Genomic DNA, 18,094 nt, shown 5'->3' with positions numbered 1-18,094 from the left:
TACCCGGCTTTGTTCTGGCATTGTACAGACCAACTTCACCGAACACGTCTTTGCTGTACCCAGTGTCCCAGAGCTTTAAAGAAAGGCTCCGATGGCTCACGTGCTTTAATTTCATTGTATTTATACCCAGTTTTCTTTTTAAGGATCCTGTTAAGGGACCTCGGGTACAGTTTCTCTTATCAGTAAGTGTCAAAGCAAGCAGAGGAGCACAATCATTTGCATTTTCCTAAATACTTAAACCTTGGTTTAACCCATATCTCCACTCAGAGACCCAGAGTCTCACCTGAATCCTCCCAGAGGAAGCACTTCGCCTAAGAGGACTTTCTGTAACTTTTTGCTACTGAAAGACAGATATTGTTACTTCCAATAGTTAGGCTAGCCAACACCAAAAATACTTGAAAACATGAATTTTGTGTTTGGCTTTGAAAGCATGAAAAAAACCATGCAAATACCAAGTGTAATATTACCCTGTTTCTCTGAAGACATTAAAAGAACTCAAAGGCTGCTGTGATTTATGGCAGCTGCCCTCCAGGCAGCAGGACAACCCCAGCATGTAGGGACATCCCAGTTACACTTCCCAACTTAGTGAAACACAACACGCTCGGCTCATCGCCTCCCTCTCATGCCATTCAGCAGCCGCCTGTGAGGAGCCTGCAGACCAGAAGTGATAAGAATGAAAGTGCTTCCATCACATTACACGCAGACGCCAATTTTAAATCAGATGTATTAGCAGATATGAAAAATATAGGAAGTCCAAGAGCTTCAGATTTCTGGATGCTTCACGCTAAAACCATCAATCGATGTAAAAACCTAATAAAATTTATAAAGGAGTCTAATTATCTATAAAGTCTATTCAATTATAAAACAAGATGAAGAAAAAACAGACGAAATAAGACTGCTGTCTTGTATTTACTGATCCATTTAATGTTGCTGGTCATACACACTGAATTAATATTTTCCTCATGAGGATAGCTGGAATGTTTATTCAGGATACCAAGGAACACAATCATTTAAAAACAATAGTGAAAGCCTTGCCAGCATAGGAAGGTTTTATTTATTATCACAAATTCTAAGTATGTGTAAATATATACACACACATTTAGTGCATATATATGCTTACATATCCATTTATATATCTATATGCTTACACAAACAATGTGTGTGTGTATATAAAAATGCAGTTTTGGTAGGTTCTTGTGGTTTATCAAATATATGTGAAGTTAATTTGTAATTAGGAGAAGCCAGATAATGTCACACGTCTTACGTTGAGGTCATTATTAATGTTTATTTCCTGTAGTCCCGGAGGAGTGAAATACTTTTCATCAGGGCTCTCAATAAATTGTTAATTAAAATTTACAGCTTTGGAAAATTCTTTTCTGACTGAAAAAGCAGTATTGGCCAGCCCTGTTCTCAGAGGGTTTTGTACTGTATCATTGCCAAGTCCTGTCTCTTCCTTAAACAACAATTTTCAAGAGCGCTGAGCTACCACAGCTCCCATTAACTGCAACTGGAGCTGTGACTTCTCAGCACCATTAAAAAAAAATAAATTAAAAAATCAGAATGTGTCTGGTTAGCTGTTGATGAAGTTTGAGGTTGTTCCTGTTCCTTACATTTATTTAAAGGAAAATTTTAAAGAAAAGTTGATGCAAAGACAAATATAACCCCAGCATGTTTCAGTTACCATCTTTGGTCTTTTTTTAATATTTGGACCTTGTCTATTAACTTTAACTGCACAGTGGAGTCACATTAACTAACTTAAAGTATCAAATGACCATGTCTGGGAGTACTAAAATTATATTAAAAATACCAAACTGAAGTATCTGTTACACCTTAGGTCATTCAGAAGTAAGTTTTCATACTTAGAAAGCACTAACAAATATTCCCATTATAAAGTACATGGTTGTTTTTTTCCCCAAAAAAATTCTCGACCTAGAAACTCACATTTTAACTCAGGGAGGCATTTTGATGTCACTCATACAAATCAGCCAAATTTCTGAAGATACATTGCTGAAGAGCAAATTCTGTACAGAGGGGAAAATTAGCTGAGTGAAAATAAATATGCCGCAGTCATTAGCAAACTACCACACAGATAACACCACGGCAGTGTGAAGACAGAAGGAGATAGATTTATCACCTGCATAGGCCACACGTGTCATTGAAACTTAAGAGCTGCAATCAGCATCTCACAGAACTTTCAGAAGTTTAGTCAGAAGAAGATCAGCTGGCATAGACAGTGTCTTTTAATAGTATCCAAGTTGCCAATGCCTGAAAAATTGGACAGGAAATCTCCTGGAAAAAGTTTTTCTTTGGAAAGAAAAAAAATCTAAAAATCTCAGTGAGGAAAACATGAAGACAGGGTTTCCAATAGTGTTTCAGCTACTGTTGGCTGAACTCTTGAAGTAAAGAGGTAAGAACATGTAATGAAGGGAACAGTTCAAGCTTCTGAAAATGTCATTAAAATGAAACTGGGTTTTCTTCAGACAGTAGCGCTTTTTAAATCACCTTCTCAATTACCTGAGCCTTCTTGTCATGTTTTGCTGCTTCTTCATGTTAGAAGCTCAAGTTTAACTCCAACAATGCACACAAGAAAAAAAGGCACCAACACTTAGGTACCACATTCTCACAGATTTTAAATGGTAAATTACAGTCAGAACTTAATCCCCTTCCCTTCCTGTTTTTTTGCTGCCTTATCTTCTACTTTGCTTGAGTATTGAGATTTAAATCCAAAGACAGGTTTCTCATGAAATGGTAAGAGACATCATTTGATCTATATAGATAGATAGATATCTAATCTAATTCAATTGCCCTAGAAAATAAAGATACGGTTACTACACAGCTACCATGAAGAAACATCTAGTGTGATTTAGAAACACGGGTTCTTTTGTTTTTCCATTTGCCTAAACGTTAAAGCTTTAATTGCGTCAGACAAAGAAAAATTAAAATTAACTTAGAAATTCCTAGGTTTCAGGCTCTGAAGGACCCATCTAAAAGAAAACCAAAGGAAGACATTGCAAAACAGGAAATGGTCTGAAATAAACACAACGGTTCACTGTATGTACATGGTGAGTTACCCTTGGCTGGAAGCCAGGTGCCCACCAAGCCACTTGGGCGCTGCCCTCCTCAGCTGGATGGGGAACATCATGGTTTAATCACAGCCAGCAACTAAGTACCACACAGCCCTTGCCCCCTGGCTGGTACGGTGGGGAGGAGAACCAGAAAAAAGGTAAAACCCATAGGCTGAGATAAGAACAGCTTAATAACTGAAATAAAATATAATACTAATACTACTAATTATAATTGTAATGAAAGGGAGATAACAAAAAGAGAAAGAAATAAAACTCAAAAGACAACCCCCCAAAAAAACAAACCAGTGATGCACAATACAATTGCTCACCAATGCCCATCCAGTCCCCTATAAATGATCTCCAATAGCCAGCTCCCCCCAGTTTATACACTGAGCGTGATGTCTATGGTATGGGGTATCCCTTTGGCTAGTTCGGGTCAGCTGTCCTGGCTGTGTCCCCTCCCAGCTTCTTATGTGCCCAGTCTTCTCACTGGCAGGGCATGAGAAGCTGTGAAGTCCTTGACTTAGGGCAAGCACTACTTAGCAACAGCTAAACCATTGGGTGTGTTATCAACATTGTTCTACTAACATACATGATGTTCAACATCATACTAAATCCAAACCACAGCACTGCACCAGCTACTAGGAAGAAAATCTTTCCTTCCTGGAACCTTCCCCGGTGGAGTTGTGCATGAGGTGTGCCTTGGAACATTTTGTCTGCAGCTGAGTTCAAAAGTCAGTGGTTCCCCATCTCAGCCCAGAAAGCAGGTAGCCCAACTTTTGTTGTGCCTTTACACTGGCTACCAGGGCAGTGTAAGAACTACCAACAGAATTCCTTCCTGGCACCTTCCCCGGTGGAAGTATCCATCCCAGCCAAAACCAAGACAGGGAGAAATAAGTACAATAAAAGTCTTGTGGGTCAAGCTAAGGACAGGGAGATCACTTGCCAATTACCATCACAGGCAAAATGACTTGGGGAAATTAATTTAATTTGTTGCCAATCAACAACAGAGTCTGATAATGAGAACAAACCTAAAAACACCTTTTCCCTCACCCCTTCCTCCCTTCCCAAGCTCAACTTCACTCCCAACACCTCTGCGTTCTCCCCCCGAGCGGTGCAGGGGGATGGGGAATGGGGGCTGTGGTCAGTTCATCACACGTCCTCTGCTGCTCCTTCCTCCGCACTCTCTTCCCCTCCTCCAGTGTGGGGTCCCTTCCATGGGAGACAGTCTGCCACGAACTGCTCCAGCGTGGGTCCCTCCCACGGGGTGCAGTCCTTCAGGAACAGCCTGCTCCAGCAGGGTCACAAGCCCGGCCAGCAAACCTGCTCCAGCCTGGTCCTCTCTCCACAGGGTCTCAGGTCCTGCTGGAAGCTGCTTCAGCGTGGTCTCTCCACAGCATCACAGCTTCCTTCAGGGCACATCCACCTACTCCACTGTGGTCCTCCACAGGCTGCTAGGGAATCTCTGCTCCACACCTGGAGCATCTCCTCCCTCTCCTTCACCACTGACCTTGGTGTCTGCAGAATTGTTTCTCCCACACATCCTCACCCCGCTCTCCCAGCCATGGTTGTGCATCTCCTTTCCCCCTTATTAAATACATTATCCCAGAAGTGCTACCAGCGTCACTGCTGGCCTTGGCCAGCAGTGGGTCCCCCTTGGAGCCAGCTGGCACTGGCTCTGTCCAACATGGGGGAAGCTTCTCGCAGAAGCCACCCCTGCAGCCCCCCCAACTTGCCACGCAAACACAATACGATGCAGTTGTTTCAGTCCCAGATAACACCTGGTTAGGAGCAGGTGCACAGGCGGACCTCCATGTCTTGCTCTGCATCTCTATTACAGATAGAACCCAAACACTTTTGGTATTTCTGAGCATATTTTCATTCCCAGGTCTTTTTAGCTTTGAACTTGGCTCCTGCCAGTGGTTTTCATGAACACCAAATGTATCTGGTTTCATTTTTCATTTTAATTAAGAGATATTATTTGACATGGTTTGACAACATAAAGCTTACTAACTACAATACATTGATCTATCTTGGACTATAACGCCTGTCATCAAAACCTATTAACATCACTATCTGGAAGACAGCTCCTCAGGTTGCTAAGGACAATAACCTGGAAATTAAATCATGATCAGATATTTAAGCAAATTATTCCAGAATAGAATACATTAATCAAAAATATATAATTAACTCTAAGTGCAATAGAACCAATTACTGGAAATCCTAAGGATACAATTATTTTTAAAAGGCAGTAAAAAGTGAAAGGATAAGTAAATTGAATTTTGCTGGAGGTTATTCTCTATGAAAATCAGTATTTTTCAAATGTGCTGTATCCTGTTTCTTATGTATGAATAAAGCATGTTGCTTTTGCTCAGGATTTGTGCCAAACTGCTTGCAGCTGAGCCAGCTGGGGGTATACACCTCTCCACCCCACTCAAAGACTGTTATAATCCGTCATTCCCATGAGTGCCATGGGCTTCGTGTTCTTTCCCCTTGTATTAAAATGCAAAAACAAAACAGGAGATCAGCTATCTACCATGCCAATAACAGCATATTTCTGCTGCAGTGTCTATGGTGCTATTAAAAAAAAATCAGGTTGCCTTATTTAAATCCCCAATTAGGGGACAGTTCTGAAAGAGTTTCTCTGTCACACTGAGAGGCTGCTGCATTTCTGTTTGTACGGTTTGGGGGGTTGTTTTCTGTTTGTGTTCTTTATTTCTTACATACCGTAGTCTGAGGGGAAATAAAAGATGCTATTCATAAAACTATCATTCATTATTATTCTTGTAAGTGATAATCACTTTATTAAAAAGAAAGAAAGTACCAGAATCGAATCTGTACTGAAAACAGCGATTTTGGAATGTATGGGTAGATACCGAACAGTTGGAGCCTTTCTCAAATGCCTCTCCACAATCAAATCTTCCCGTATGTACACAGCATCACATCGAAACCAGAAACCAAAGGAAGCAACATAAAGTTGAAGCCTTAGTTCATTCCTGGAGGTGGCATTATAAAACAAATCCTTTTTATTCTTTCCCCTTCCAACATGTTATAATAGTAATGAATACTAATGCAATATCACTCCTTGATGGGATTTTTTTTCCTAATGATACAGAGCGCTTTAAAGGATTTTTTTCCCCTCCACCAAGTGTAATGGTATTTTAATTATGTAGTTCTAAATGCTCAAGAACTTTAATGAGGAATTTGATAGACTAATTGAACAAGACGCAGCCAAATATAAAAATTTAAATAGATGCTCCACACATTTTACGATTCTTGGCAAAGGTGCCTGAAAAATGTGTTGACCCGTTTACACATCACCCTGGGTATTTCACTTCACTGCTTCACATTCTACATCGACAATCCATCTGATGGCAAAGAAAAAGAGGATATTAATTTGCAATTGCAATGTCACCATCTTCATCTAAGTGTTAATCGTACAGAAGCAACAATTCTGCATACTGGGGGGAGAGGTTCCATTAAAGAACAAGATAGGTATGAAGAGAACTAACTAACTGACTTGAACAGCTGAGATTGAATCTTAGGGAAATCTTGAAATTTAGAAAAGATAAAGAGCTTTTTTTTTTTTCCTTCCCTATCAGGACTCCTAGTGTTTACTTGACAGAATACAAGCCTTTAAGGATGTTGTTTAAAGTTACCCATCTCATTTACAGCAGCTCCATAATGTAACAGTAACTTTGGAGAAACTACTATAATTACAAGAGAGTAAAGCTTCTGCGAAAGCAAAATCAGGGTCAGAATCCCTAAGTATCTTGGGTTGCAAATCTACACCATAAAACCCCCAGCTTTTAAAAGCCAGCACGGTGATCAGTATCTGATGGCTGGAAGTCCTCTTTTAACCATTTGACTAACTACAGACAGCAAAAGGACGTATTCTTCACATCAGTGGCTTAACACAGTCACTGCCGCAGGAATAACATGTCAGTCTCCCTGGCAGTCCAACACACTCCTCCAGTGTCAGTTTAAGGTGGAACTTCATCTGTTACTTCTGACTGAGAGCTGCTCTGATCACAAAAGAATGACTGTTATAAATGACTGTAAAGCCATCCTTACCATTTAATATTCCTTATTATGTGTTATTACAACAATGCATCTTATTAAATTGCATCATTTATTAAATATGAATATTTAACTATCCATACCTTTGCTAAGTTATTTTTTCATTCTAAATCTTTGGAAGCTACATGACACAAACTGAAGGTCTTCTGTTTATTTAGATATTTTCATTTATCTTTGTGCAAACATTGGTTCATCTTCCATTGGTTCACCTTCCAAGGAGAGGTATTTCATATTGCTTGTAAGTTAATTTTCATTTCAGATTTCTTTCAGTGCAACCCCATTAGCATGAAAAAAAAAAAAAGCAATGTAAAATCTGGAACAATTTTGCCTTCCTGAAAGTACCCTGTGGCCTGTTTTGCTGAATTATCATGTAAGCCAGGCTCAGTTGATAATACATACTAAAATTTCTGGGTTTGATAGAGGTGAAGATTGAGGACACATGCCTTCTGGAATAACAGATCTCTCCATGGGCACTAGCACTCGGGAAGCCCAGCAGTGCTGTGTCCAGGGAAACCTCAGCTTCAGCCTTCCTCCAGTGTGCCTGTCCATCAGAGTTCTTCGCTACTCCCTGTCTTTTTGTTGCCAGAACACAGTGGTGTGTGGACTTCTGCACCTCCATCAGATTAGTCTCATATTGGCCACAACATCAGCACAGAGGGAGCAGGATGGGGAAAGACTCCTACACCTCATAATAAAACAACAGAAAAGCATCTCTTTATATGACACAAAAGCATTCCCTTAATGGTTGCCAACCACCTCTCAGCTGCTTCCAGATACAAGCCCACCCAGCAGGTCAGCTTGTCACAAACAAATGGTTTAGGTTATGTAAAGAATCACCAAAGGTATTAACAACAGAGTTTTACTAGGAATTTGTGGGAGTGTGACTTTACAAACTTCAGTGGCAAGGTTCACCCTATTACTTACTACATAGACAAGTCACGCAAAGGAGAATCAAATTTAAAATTAAGATGAAATGATTTACACAGGGATTACAGACATAAAAGGGTAAGGGACATCCTCCCGTTGAGTCACGAGGTTCAGCACGGAACCCCTTGCTTTCTAAACTCTTAACAGAGTTTAGGCACACCTGGATCCAGTTTTAGTTTCAGACTTGGACAACTGTTTATGTTAAAGATGTCTAAGGTTTTGTTCACAGTTTAAGGTTGATCATAGGATTTTAGCAGCACTTAATCTCTGATTAATTTATCATTTACCAAGTGAATCGAGTAGGATTTTCTACAACCACAACAGTAACTCAATTACACCTCTGAGATAGTAATACTTACTGGGAGGTTCCTACATCAGTTCACACACACATGCACACAGACACAAAAGAGCAGATGTACAGAGGTACACATACAAAGGTATACCCATTAAAAGTTCCCCTTGAGTTCAGTAAAATACTTGCATCAAATGCCCTTGCATTTCTCAGCAGGTGAAGGCTGAGCCTCAAGGAGCAGGAAAATCAGCTCAGGCTTTCGGTGATGGTCCCCCAGTACCACAAACTTGGAAGCTCATGAGCTCTGAGAGGTGTCCCACTCAGAGGGAGATGCTGTCCACAGCCCCCTGCAGTCCAGGAGAGCTCAAAGGGCCTAACTTAGGACTGCTGTTTATAGGGTCAGAGGTGTCAGAGGTGTTTGGCTTCAGTCAACAGTAATTTTCTATCCTGGCCACAATCTGAGTTTTTCAAAGTTCCAGTGACAGTTGTACCATACAACTCCGATTTAGATAAAGAGTGGTCCCAGGCTTCTTAGGGGATGCTGTAGTTCAGATAAGGAACGCTCCAAGGCTGTCAGGTGGTGTGGTTCAGGAAAGAAATGTGTCTTGTACAGTCAGTACAGTTTCCCACCTCAGCTGTACAAGTTTCTGGTATGGTCAAGGGATGCTTCGCTGCCAAACTCATTACACAGAGACCAAGGATTGATGGGGGTTCCTGAGATGGTAAAGCAGCCCAGGGGAGGGGGCAAGATGCACCACCACACAGCCATCATACACACTTGATCAGTCTTCAGTGCTTTCTAGGACAAGCAACTGACTGAGCACTGATGAACAGCGAGGTTGTCATTAAATCGCTAACACCGATTTTAACTTCCCAACACCTATGTTGAGTCAGACAGGACACTGCATCTCCCAGAGCAGCCACCAGCAGCTGCTGGAGATTCAGGAGATCCTATAATGGATGATTAAGGAATAACTCACTTTCTAGGGAAGGTTTCTTTCTAATTTGCAGGCACTGAGAGGATTGGCAATAGTCAGAGCTATGGCCATATACTGTCCATCATGCCTGCAGACATTCACAAGCCACATAAAGACTTGGTCAATGAACTCTGTTAAGAGCTTACTATTTTGTGGTGAGTTCTATAGATTAATTCTGTGTTTGGTAGAAAACAGATACAATTAATTTGTAACCTAGCAATGCTAATCAAGTTGCTTTTGCTGGCACTACATTTAACCTGCCTTGCTGATTTGTTTACATCTTCTGTGCTTACATTTGTTCGTAAGCTGTCCAGAAAATCCACTAGCAGTACCTAAATAATTGTACTGCTAATCATAGTTCTACACTGGATCATACTGCTAAGTTAACTGAGCAATAAGTATGATATCAACAGCTGAAGGAAAAAGATACAGAGAAATTACACATTGGGGCCTCACATATTCTTACTAGATGGCCTGAAGTAGTATTTTGCATTTTTCAAGGCCACTGTAAGCATTCAGCAGCTGGCTGGTAGACATATGGGTTTTGTAGTGTTTTAAAAAAAATAAATATTTGATGATTCATGTAAAAACACGATGACGGAGTGAAATACTGTAGGATGACAGCTTGTTTTTATTTTAACTCCTGAGAATCGCTGGCTTGAATAATTTTAAGAAGAAATATGTGTGTGCATTTGTCTTCATACACTTAATGATGCGTCTTTCAGCTAACGCAAAACAAAATGTCAGAAATCTAACACCTTTGTCACTTCTAACCTTGGTACATGTGTAAACCTAGGAATCATCTACTGATATGATACACAAGTTGTCTTATAGAACCTCTTCTCCACAGGTGTGACTTTTCTTCTATGAAGAGTCATTTGTCTTAATGACATTGTTATGACACACCTACAGCTTGACTAACATGCTTCAAAACACAGTGCGCGTGCTTTTGTGACTAAGTGCAATAATGCAGAAGCTTATGTAAAGCAGCTAACACTACATCCCAAATAACAGCGTCTACTCAGTTTGCACATGCCCACTAGCTTATAAGAACTGGAGGTAGTCAAACTTGTGGCATTTGGTCAACCCACGATAATTCTGAGCCCAAAATGATGCTTGGGTCCATATACACAGGTTACTTTTGTTATAGGATTTGTTCCTCATGCTGATGCCCACTAGGCATGTCTCCACCGAATTCAGATACATGCCAGAGAAATTTAGTGTAAAGATCTGCAGGAATCTGTGCTTTGCATTCAATAGGTTACACTAAGACTTGCACCTGAATTGCAAACACAGTTCTAAGCTTTCCTGAAGACTGAAATGTTTGAATTGAGAATCAAGTTTTGTAGCCAAGCCAAATGTTTACAAAGGGGTGTGCATGTCACAAATGCTTACAAAAAGTGATATAAAGGATTTTTTTTTTTTTTAATAATTAAATGGGGGAAAATAATCTGTAAGTACTGAAAATTTTATGTCTAGTAAGAAGTACATTATTAAAAAGGTTGTCTAGGACAACCATTGAAGAGCCCTATTCATACATTCTGTCCAGTCACCAAATTCTTCCAGGACAATTTCTCATTACTGGGCATGCTTGCCTTAGTGCTATGTTCTAGAGCATCCACAGGGCTGAAAATACACCTGGTTCCTGCTCCATCTGATGAAAGCAGTCTTGCATGTTTGCACTGACCTCACACTTTTAAGGGAGCAGTTGTGAAGAATGTGGAGATGAAGCATGTCCAACCATCCTACACTTCCTGAAATTCACATTAAACCGAGAAAGCAGTGTGGAAGAAAATAAAAGAGATGTGCCTGACCCAGCCCAACAAAACCACATAAATTGGAAAGCAAAGCTGCTGGTTCAGTTTAGCATGTGTTGTGCACAGACAAGCCAACTTATTCAATATGCAGCATCATTTACTTTGCTGAGACTCTGCAATAAGTACAGAGAACGTATCAAGGAAAAACAAAAAAGGATCGTATCATGCCACCAACAGCTACATGTAAAGTCCAAATGATGTTCAAATGTTTAATTTTAATTGATAGATGTACATAGCTGAGAAATTCCCTAACTTGAGTTAGACTATTACTCTGATCCCTTACCTCTGACATGTTCAGAAAACCCTCAGAATCAGTGCCGATACATTTCACTTCAGTGCAAGATATCACTACACCAGAATCAGACATGGAATAGCAATTCTTTTTATTACAGATACTACAAGCAAGATGAAAATATTAGTTCTTCAGCATAGAAATGCTTTTCCATTTTTCCAGTTCTAATTTCTTGATGCTTTGCATTCAGTAAAAGATGTAATTTTTTTTATGCCTGTGAGTTTCTATGTGTATGGATATTTATAAATGTATGTAAGCAGATAGGTACTTACTAATTAGGCTGAAATAGGGATCTCTGAAACTGGATGGTGCTGGGTGTTACCAAATAACACCCTAGGAAGTCAAACACTGGCAGTTATGCTTTGTAGCTTTAAAATACTCCAGGGTTTGATTATTTTATGATAATCACAATCCCCACCATGCGTTATTATACAAATAGTCGTCTCAGACTGTGAAACTGGAGGAACATGACCTATAAAGTTTATCTAGTGCAGCAGTTTTCTTCCTTGGTGATTTTGCTGTCAACATTGCATTAATCTATGTCTATTTTTGAGCAAGACACAAACAGCACATTATCATGGAGAAGAAACAAATGTCAATGAAGCAACACAAATTTGCTTGTGTTTCTGAATATAGGATTTCAGTACAGAAGAGATCAATAGCAACAGTGCTGTTCTCTGAGCGTACCCAGGACCCAAGATTTGGCAAGATGAAAAGGCCATCTTGCGGACCTACTTCATATTAAAAAGTTATGTCAAATAAATCAGCATAAATATATCACAATATTATTATTCAAGTAAAGAGGAACTAGCTTATCAGCTAGTGAATAAGTCATGGTAAAATTATAATAAAGGCATTCTTATATGATTTAATGAATAGGGGTATTTTGGCAGCCTTTCTGGAGAGCAATAGAACAGGGTTAACCTGATGAAGATGCAAACGAGACATGGGTACCAGGATGAGAAGGTGGTGTTATAGTCCCACTTCAGTATATTTTGAGATTGATTAGAATGTTTGCTTGATGTTCTCACCTTATCATTCACTCCAAAATGTCAACAGCCACTTACAAAATTAAGAATTAAGAAAAGGTGATAAAAAAAAAAATGTTTACCTCAAACATGTCAGATTATAAATACTTCTATTGGCAGTAAATGAGGAAAAAGGGGTCTTCATGGCTTCATCACAATCCAGGATTGTCATCTGACTGATTGATGCATTGTTAAAGCTTTTCCCTTAATCCAAGTTGCACCTCTATGCATAGCATTTATACCTCAAATCAAGTGCTGAGCAGATTTTACCACATAGGTAAATGGCAGAAATTGCCAGACAAACTCATTTAAAAAATACTTTTTCCCGTAAACACTTCAGAATTTCTGAGTGCCTGGATTATCTGGTGACCGCTTCTCAGATTACATCCATTTCATGGACGCAGTGCCAGTTGTACTACTCTGCCTACTGCCAGCATGTCCTTTTGCTCTACACAACAGCAGGACTTCCACATATCTATACTCGCTGTGTTGTTAAATAGAAAGCCTAATTATGCATTTTACATACATACAGAGATGATCTATAATAACGTGCAATCATTTGTCATACCAGGATCACAGCGCAGTTATCCTACATCAGCATTTCTCCAAAATTGTGAAGTGTGGGGAAAAAAACAGCACTCTGGATGGAAACAAGCACATCCTACTGCAAAGGGTGGAAAGCCAGCCCCATATTGCTGCTGTGCCCTTCTATGTGCCGCCAGAGCTACCCCAGCCGCTCCGTAGGTGTCCAAGCAGCTGCTCAGTGCTCATTAACAGGCTCTCCTGCTATGCAAGGTGAACACCCTGAGAAACTGTGTACTAAATATTACTCCAACCTTAACTATCAAAATAAGAGTTGACGTATAATTCAATACATGAGCAGTCTGGTAGGTGATGATGTATAACGTATCTTTTGGTATGGCTGGCAGACATTTAACAAATACTCCGGAACTTTCAAGGGTATTTGTTCTAACTACACTTTCTTACTTTTTAGAAGATATCGTAAAGAGAGTTCCTTCAAGTAAAAACAGAATCACAAAGCTCACTGGTACTAGCACACATCACCGTCTTGCTGTATTGCACACTTTGTATTTTCAGTAAGCATCCCTCCTGCAGGACATCAAAGTAAACATCCTAATTTTCTATGTTACATTTAATACCACTTCTGCTTAAGAAAACAAAGGATAAAGCTATGACATTATCACCCCAAGTTTCCATAAATTATCTCTGTAATATCTCACTAATTAGTTTTCCTCATATGTAAAAGCAATATTCATGGAACCACCCCATTACTGTTTCTTTCTGATATCCCTCTATATGTTGGGCTTTAAAAAAACAACCTTGAGAGAGTCTGAAATGCAGCTTTTCAGTGCCATAGCCAAGATCCGATTTGTAATAATCTATTCTGTATTCCAGCTGCCCCATAGAAACCTGGTATTTTGTTTTAAGTTATCTTTGCCCATGGTTAGAGAATGAATCGCTCCTTTCTTGAAAGTATGAATAAATCTTTGCAGTAATGCACTGTGTCAGGGTGGTAAGGAGCTGATGTGACATTTTGTATCCTACTTATTTTAAAAAGACAATTAGGGCCCTCAAGGTGAGTATTACATTCTGCTCTTTAAATTTCTGCAGTTTATCCAGGAGCTCCTTGCTTCAGAAATGAGAATTTTACTGTTTCCAGTCCCAGAACTGCTATAGCCTGGGCATTAGTGAATATCTAATGAAGGAAAAACATTAGATCTCACAAATATAGACACACACATACCTGATAAATGGCCCAACATAGTTTAAACAAAACACGGCTAGAAAAACTCCGGTGAAAAGTGAAAATATTTAGGCATGAGATGCATTTTGTAAGACCCATGAGACAATTAGGCGGCGTCTGCTATTTCTGTAGAAGTTCATAGCCACAGAGACAGTGGAGGGAGACAGATTTAACCTGAGCTTCTAGTATTTTATTTCTGAGATCGATACCTAGGAGTTTTCTGGACCTGGAATTTGGAAAAAAACAGGCACTTTAAAAATTACACCTTTATGGTTTTAACAAAAACCCAACAGCTCATTTTAATAAAATAAAATTAGAAATGGAGCTATCTTAAGTCTGGTTTTAAGGTGATGACTGTTGTGAAAGAAGAAGAGGAACAATCAAGTTGTACCAGGCCTATCCTGTAACTTCTCAGGTACTTTGCGGAATGTCACATCTGAGGTTAAACGTGCCTGTTTTAACTATTTCAACCCTCCAGCAACTTCTGTATCCACCAACAAAATTCAACCAAACCTGCTATATGAGTAAAGAGCTCAAAGTTTTTAATTTTTTTTAAAAAACAACAAACAAACAAACAAAAAAAACCAACAAAAAACATCCCACAACCAAAGACACACCAGAAAATAAATAAATAAATAATCAACCAAACAATCCACAGATACCTCATCATCAAGATATCATCAAGATGGGGTACAGGAGCCACTTGCAAGTGAGTAACCCCCCAGAGCAGGCTGCATTGCATTATCTTTTGTTCTTGGCCCCTGAGGTGGGACAGCTGCGGAGCAGCTGCAGGTTTGCACACACTTGGTTTGGAGCTGAAGTGCAAGCTACTTATTGCCTTCACCATGATACAGAGGAGAACAAACTCATCTGATGGAAATTAGAGGATGCAGAACATGACTGAAAATACAAAGGGAAGGATGAAGTTTTAAAAGCCACAGAGGAGCACAATTTTTTTCCAAAGACAAAGGAAAAGGTATAAGACACAGATCTGTAGGAAGGAGGATGTTAGTTATGCTGCTTATGCAACAGCATAAATTACATATATGCCTGCCCACTTCACATTGTACAAATTTTAGTCTTCAGATTATTTTTGAATTTTAATACATTTGTTGAGAGCTTCAGTGTGTGCCATTCAGAATGTATAGACTGTTCTGACTGTTTCAGTACTCTTAAAGGTGATTTTTCAATGGAAAGTTTGCCAAACAATCCGCATTCATGAGGCTCATGGTAGTTTTGAAATCAATACTACTACAGTGAGCTATCTTTCCATCATGAAAGCTTTGTAGCAGGTATGGTTGGAACTCCTTTTTGTGGGATTAAAGCTGAAACTAGAAGTTGATGATCTTCCACCAACCCAAATCTTTACCTATACAACACATGAAAAGTTTTAACTGCCAAAAATAGCTGAGATCCTTTTTCAATTTTCACACAGCTCTGTTTTGGCAAGGTAAGGAATTTAGAGACAAAGGCAATGGACCTTTCACTCTGACCTTCCATCAGATGTGAAACTGCTGCTCCTGTTCCACTTAGGGAACCATCATAAGGTACCTTTATAGACAGAGGCATATAAGGACTCTCTCATGCAATATGAGTGCCATTACTCATGAAAAGTCCCAAAATTCCATGTGAATCTATGTGCTTCTATTCATTCTGTAAGAGTTCATTCTGCAGATCAAATGCTGTTACCGCCATAGGCAGAAACCTACAGAAATAACAGACTATCTGCCAAGAGGGGTACACATGGGGAACATTTGAAGGTTAAGGTTCCTAAAGATAAATCAAAAGGCTTAGGTGAAACTCTGCCAGCTATAACACAGTTGAATCTTTAAAAAAAAATATAAAAATTCAGTTTTTCCCTTCAAATTCTTAACAATTTCTCAGCAGTACTTGTTTAAGGTGCCCTATAGCACTAACTTCCTCATAACACTGAGTGCTAGGAATGTTATAAAACATTTATTTTATTGTTCAGTGCTAAAAAAAAAAATAGTACTGATGGCATTGTTAGGATTAGCTGGTGATATTTGGAAAAGGTATTTCTTGCTACCAACTTCAATCTCCAATTTTACAGACGTATTTCTCTAGGTAGACTTTGGAGCTTACCATCAGCTAATGGAACAAGCTCATCCACAGTTTCACTTAGAAGTTACTAAAATGCAGGTATTAGTTAATATTTAATTCAGTTTGGATGTATAGAGCCTCAACTGTTTTTAATCACTGCTAGTGGAAATGTGTTCTAGTGCTTTACCCTCATGGACATACTGATTTCCAGGAGGCGTTTAAGTTCTACCTTTTCCTTAAGTAGTAAAGAAGACTAGCATCTGTATGACTGGTCTCTTCAAACAACAGACATTTAAGATCCTAATATTGTCCTAAAAAATGAGAAACTGTGGAAGACTCCAGCTGATTTCCACTGCAGGTCACATATGACCCCCTCCCGACACCACTGAAAGCCTGGAGAAGTGCTGAGCTCTATCAGTCTCTCTAAATCACATTCCCAGCCACTATCATGTAATAAATAACCCCTCCTTTCACAGCATGCAACAGAAAAATACAGTATTTATAGCTACACATTACCTCCATTGCAAAAACACTTAGAAGGTGCAGATTATTTTTTTCCTGCGCATTTAAAGCATCAAGTCTTACTGCTCCTTCATTATTGGTGTCTAAGAACACTGTCAAAAACGTCTCAGATTCTAGTCCCTCCACTTGTAATAAAATCCAATAATATTTTGATTATTGTATCCTAACTTGAATTGCTGTAAAGATACTAGTGCTTTCACAATAGACTACAAAGGACTACAACAGACATTGTCTTCTGCAGCATCCCAGCTCTGAATTTTATATTGCCTTTGTAAAGTTTAGTAGGTTTGGAAGCAACCTGCACATTTTCTTTGTGTATCCCTATTTCTTTTATTCACTTCACTGGCACTCATTTGCATGGTAAGACAGAGCCAAGACTTGCTGCTTTGCTTGTTTGATTCGAGCTTTCTGCTTAGAACACTGTTTAGCAGTTTCACAGGTTGCCTACAGCACTTCAGTGTCCTCCACTACCCTGCTGCTCTCCTATGTGCTGCTTTGGATCAATTTACTCCAGTCAATAACCATTTTTGGAGTGTTTCATTTTTCCATATGATACACTATCTAGTCTCTTAACACATCATTTAAACTCTTTCTGAACTGACAAACTCAAGAATTGTCTCATTTTCTCTTTTGATCCTCTATAAAAGCAGATACATTCAGCAGATACCAGAAAGGTAATTTTGTAGACTTTCCACAATCTCAGCAAATGTTTTGTTGGCTGATTTAATACCAGCTCTTAAGCTATACGGCACATTATAGGCTATACAGCACGTTATAGGTTTTAGCCCTCATTACACTCCGTAAAAGCGTCACCTTTTACTCATCACTGATATCATTTGTTATAATACATTGTTCCAACTTCCTGATGTAGACCAGTTGTCTATTGATCTATCAAACAGCCATTCTTGCTCTAGTCCCTGTGAACTTTCTGTCCTTGCACAGTGTGTGCCATTCTCGCAGTGCAAACCCCAAGCTCTCTGTGACCCCTCTCTACTGCCGTATTCTTGATTCAGGCTCTCACACACATTTGCGGTGTTTTATCTCTCCATGTTAAAAGGAAATCACACAGACAAGTGGATTCTGAAACCTGGGTTTAGTAATTCCAGACAAATATAGAATGACTAGACACACAGAGATGCTCCATAATAATCTAGTGTCTTTTACCAAGGAAATAAAACCGTTAGAAATTAGTAAATTACTTAAAGTAGTACTAAAAAGAATAACTTAACTGGGCTTGAAAGAAGCAATGATCACTTATAAGTCAAATT

The sequence above is a fragment of the Falco rusticolus genome, chromosome 14, assembly GCF_015220075.1.
Source record: "Falco rusticolus isolate bFalRus1 chromosome 14, bFalRus1.pri, whole genome shotgun sequence".
Taxonomy (NCBI): domain Eukaryota; kingdom Metazoa; phylum Chordata; class Aves; order Falconiformes; family Falconidae; genus Falco; species Falco rusticolus.
Note: the sequence above shows the minus strand (reverse complement) of the source record.